The sequence below is a fragment of the Mandrillus leucophaeus genome, unplaced genomic scaffold, assembly GCF_000951045.1.
Source record: "Mandrillus leucophaeus isolate KB7577 unplaced genomic scaffold, Mleu.le_1.0 Scaffold181, whole genome shotgun sequence".
NCBI classification, from domain to species: domain Eukaryota; kingdom Metazoa; phylum Chordata; class Mammalia; order Primates; family Cercopithecidae; genus Mandrillus; species Mandrillus leucophaeus.
In genome coordinates, this window is record NW_012101821.1 from 1,696,195 (window position 1) to 1,701,364 (window position 5,170).

The window sequence follows — 5,170 nt, forward strand, 5'->3', positions numbered from 1 at the left end:
TTCAGAAGTCCATTTACTAAAACCAAGTTTACTGAAAAATAACAGCAAGATGACTAATTACAGTCTATGAGCATTTCTCCTACCACTTTTACTGATATGAATAGTAGAATTGAAAATACAGCCTCGATTTTAAGTAGAACTGTACACAAGCTGTATTTTCTGCTACTAATCAGCAAATGTTAACTTACTCATGCACAAGAAAGAAGTGAAGGACAATGGTTTAGAAGATAAGCTTTGGGGAGACAACCTAGGTTCTATTTCCCAGCCGAGAAGTGAGCGACCAGGAGTAAAATTCCTTAACCTATGGAGCCTATTTCATTACTTGATAAGTGAAGGTAATACTACCTGTTTCAGGAGATTATTGTGACTAACACAGAGTAAGATTTCAAATATTAACTGTGGATGTGACAAGGATATTGTACATAAGACGCAGAATATAAAATTTACACTCAGACTACTTCCAGTGTAGTCTTTAGAAAGATGTCAAAGAAAATACTGTAAACTGTAAAAATATTTCATAATGAAACCACAATTTCAAGAATTTGGGACTGACGACGAGGAAAAGTAAGAAATAGATGACCAGTTAAATAGTGAAGAGAAATGTAGGGAATAACAAGACACTCATCCTGGCGTGAACATGCCAGACACTCGGTGGGCGTTCCACAAAGGTTAAAGGCTAATCGTGGCATTCGGTTTAGCACCACAAAGACCGCGGCAGGAACTTGAAAAACATTCGGGGCACCACGAAAATTGAGAACTACAAAGGGAGAACCAGGGATCAGGATCGAAGGACCAGAAAGGCCTTAACAGCGGCAGGTAGAGAGGGGACAGAAAAAGGCGGGGTGTGGAAGGAGGAGGCGGCCGCGCACTCGCATTCTCGATCCCTCCCACAGGGGCCACCAGGGCCGCGGACCTGCTGCGCGAGGAGCTGTCGCCGTAACTTCTGCCGCTCCCGGATCTCCTGCAAGCGGCTATCCATGTTCCAACTCCTGCTTTTCACTACCCCGAGTACTTGTCAATCGCCAGTGAACCCTTGTCCCAACCTTTCTTCCGAGTCTGTGGAACGCTATATTCACTGTGAGCTTATGAACAGAGTATCCTCAAAGCTTTCCTCAGTAGGGACTTCCGGCGCGGCCGATATGGCTTGCTTGGCCCGGAAGTCCCGCCTCCTTCTGGACGCTTGCGATGTGACGCCACTTGGAAGGGACCCAGTAAGGGATCTGTTGCGTTACAGGGGTGTCCAGGGCCGTCGCGGGCTGGGGTGGTCTGAGCTAGTCTGAAGGAGTAGTCAACTGACTTCTCCTTTCTCTCTCTTCCCCAGGATAGCAGGTTCCCTTGGTGTATCACAGTTTCTGAAGTATTGATTCCCTTTTCAGTTGATTCCACAGATGACAGTCCTAACGTTTAAAAAAATTGCCAGATACCTTTAATTATTATTATTATTTTTTAACAGAACAGGAACTTAAGGCAGATTGCCTAGGATTGAACCTTGGCCTCTCACTTCTTAGCCAAGTGGCCTTGGCTAGTTAAACACCTTCGTGAGCCTCAATTTTCTCATCTGTAAAATGGGAGTCATAAGTGTCTACCTCACAGAGCTGTGATTGAAAGCGTAAACAGCACCTGGCACATAGCGCTGTAGAAGTGCTTATTATTGTTAATATTTTATTTACCTTCACGCAGGTAACAGCCACAACATCTGCCCATTCTTCCCCACACCTTACTGTCCCTTGAAATGTTTCCTATTTTACTATAGTAGACATTTTATGGCTTCTTCCCTTTAGAGAAATGAGTGTGTGATAGTAAAGTGTGTCTTGGTTTATGCCCTAGGAGTCAGAAGCTAAGGCACTCCTTTTTGTGCTTGTACATTTGTCTTAACTGAAAATAACCTAAGGATAAGGAAACAAATAGCTTCCTGAAATTACTCGGATTGGTGGGGTGAGGGGTGAGGGCTGGAGGGTGGTGATTCTGTCGTCATAGGAAGGCAGCAAAGGCCAAAGTCGTATTTGAGTTATTACCATTATTATTCACCACATTTGCCATCTTATTTCAAACTTACAATGGCGGAAGTGGACTAAGACATCATGTTGCCTCAAGTTTAATTGGAAATCGTGGTAAGTACTTACCAAAATTAGTAACAAGTCTGTTCTCTGAGAGTGGATTTAATTTTCAGAAATAATATTAAGTCATCCAGATCAAAACCAGTTGAGTCAGGCTGGGCCAAAAGTGGGCAAGACTAGATTCTACTAGTCATGCCCACTTTTATAGAATTAATTATAATGTATTTCTCAAGAACTAGGTCTGAAAGGCAATTTTGAACGAGTAGTCCTAAACAATTCCTTGAGTAATGTCAGCACTATTTGGATACTGTAAAACATTTATGTCCATATGCGTTAATTTCTTTAAAAATCGGTTGTATTACCTGGCAATCATTTAAGTTGAATACTGATTTAAATTTTACCAATGGTAAGAATAGGCATTTATTCACTTAAATATCTGTTGATATTGATTGAGCATTTTATATGGCAAGCACTGTGATAGGCCCTAGAGTCTATAAAGTCCGTCAAAGATTAAAAACCAAAGAAGTCAGTTTCTCTTTATGGAGTTTACTGTCTAATGGAGGATTTTTTTTTTTTTTTTTTTTAATGGAGGATTTTTTTTTTTTTTTTTTTCCTGAAAAGGTGCTATGCAGGTTACTTGCCTGTAATCTTTGAACCCCATACTCGCCTACCCTCTGCTTCGAGATGATGGCTAGGCAGGGAGTCCACAAACTACATTTCCCAGCCTTCTTTGTTAGATGGCTTCCTGTGAGACTCTGCCCACAGGAGGCACAGGCAGGAAATCAAACGGCTCCTCCAAACATTCACATTACCCCTTTGTGTCTCTGCCCTCTGAGGAACTAGCCAGGTCTAGCTCTTTGGATTTTCCAAATGAGAGGTCAACACATCGATCTCCCCGAGACCTTAAGTTCTTCTAGTGGTCTCTTTAAGCTTCCTCTCTTGAATTAGGGTGAAAAGGGACTTCCTTGAGGAGAGGGGTGGTATCGCAGCCTAACAATAATTTGCAAAAATTTTCTCTTCCAGCCTCTAATTCTCAACTAGTGTAGACTTTCAAAGTGGGTAATGTGATTTAAAGCCTTACAGTCAGTTATGCTCAACTTCTTCTACAAGTCCTACAACCAGGTGGTCTCAATCCTCACTTGCAAAAACTGCATTTACTCACCTCATGCCCTAGCCAAAACTTCCACAACAAATTCTATGGTGCATTTAAGTGAAAGATGTTATTTTATAGATAGATAGATAGATAGATAGATAGATAGATAGATAGATAGATAGATTAGATAGATAGAGATATATATTAGAACCATGTTAAATGGTTAACTTTTTTAAAAAGGGAAATTTTTTATTTTGATATAATTATATACACTTGTAAGAAATAACACAGAAAGATCCCATGTAGCCTTTATCCAGTTTCCCCAGTGACAACATCTTGCAAAACTATAGTCCAATATCATAACCAAGATGCTGACATTGATACATCACTTCCATCACCACAAGTGTTCCTCATGTTGCCCTTTTATAGCCACAGTCATTTCCCTCCTGCTGCCACCCTCTCCTTTACCCATAACAACCACTTATCTGTTCTCCATTTTGTAATTTTGTCATTTCAAAAATACTGTAGAAATGGAATAATACAGTATGTAATCTTTAGGGCTTATCTTTTTACACTTGGCATGATTCTCTGGAGATTCATCCAAGTTGTTGCATGTATCAGTAGTTCATTCCTTTTTCACTGCTGAGCCGTATTCCATTGTATGTATGTACCATAGTTTGTTTAACTATTTGCTCAATAAAGCACATATATTAATAGTTTGTTTCCAGTTTTTGCTGTTATGAATAAAGCTACTATAAACATTCATGTACCGGTTTTTGTATTAATGCGAGTCTTCATTTCTTTGGAATAGATGACTGAAGTTCAATTACTGGGTTACATGGTAGTTGCATATTTCTTTTTTAAAGAAACTGCCAAACTGTTTTTCAGAGCATCTGTATCATTTTATATTCTCACCAGCAACATATCAATGACCTAGTTTTTCTACATCCTTTCCAGCCTTAATTGTCTTTATTTTTTTATTTTACTTTGTTTTGTTTGTTTGCTTGCTTGTTTGTTTTGACACAGGGTCTTTCTTTGTTGCCCAGGCTGGAATTCAGTAGCATAATCAAGGTTCACTGAAGCCTGACCTCCCGGCTCAAGTAAACTGCCCACTTCAGTGCTGGAAGTAGGGTGGGGCACCAGCCATCAGTAGCAGGACTATAGGCATCTGCCACCATGCCTGGCTGATTTTTCTTTTCTCTTCTTTTCTTTTTTTTTTCTTTTTGCAGAGATGGGATTTTACTATGTTGGAGAAGCTAGTCTCAAACTCCTGGGCTCAAGTCATCCTGCCGCCTCAGCCTCCCAAAGTCATGAGATTACAGGCGTGTGCCTGGCCTATTTTACTCATTTTAATAGAGGTAAGTTTGTTTCAATTTAGGATTTTTAAGAGAGCACACTTTCAATGATTAGGAGAGACACAAGATGGAAATAAAGATTATATTACTTACAGGTTGAGGGCGCATGACACTCCTGGCGGCCATACACATTGGTCAGGGAGAGGAAGGGACTTGTGGGCCAGTAGAGTTATCGAAACAGGTTTCTAACAGGGAGCTTAATTGGTGGATTTAAAGCAAGCAAGGGGTCATGCTGTGACTGAGAGGTAGTCACTGTGGCATGTCTGCATAGTTCGTTCCATGTGTGAGGATCAGCAAGGCCCGTCAAGCAGCCTGCATCTAGCCACCACCTAGGGAAGTGGTCACCAGAGAGCAGTTGTATAAGGCAGATACCTGGATCCACTGCATTGAGGAACTGGGGGAAGGGAGCATCAAACTGAAAACTGTGTCCAAGGTGACGGAGTCCTGCCTCTGGTGTGAGAAAGCCCAGCTTGTATTTAAAGTGGATGTCAAAGCAATATAAAATTGTAGGAATTCATTACCAAACTGATAGCTTGTGGTTTTAATTTACATTTCCCCATTGAATAATGATATTGAGCATCATTTCATGTGTTTATTTGCCATCTGTGTTACTGTGTGCATGAAATATGTCTTTGTGTCTTTTATCCATGTTCTAATTGGATTTT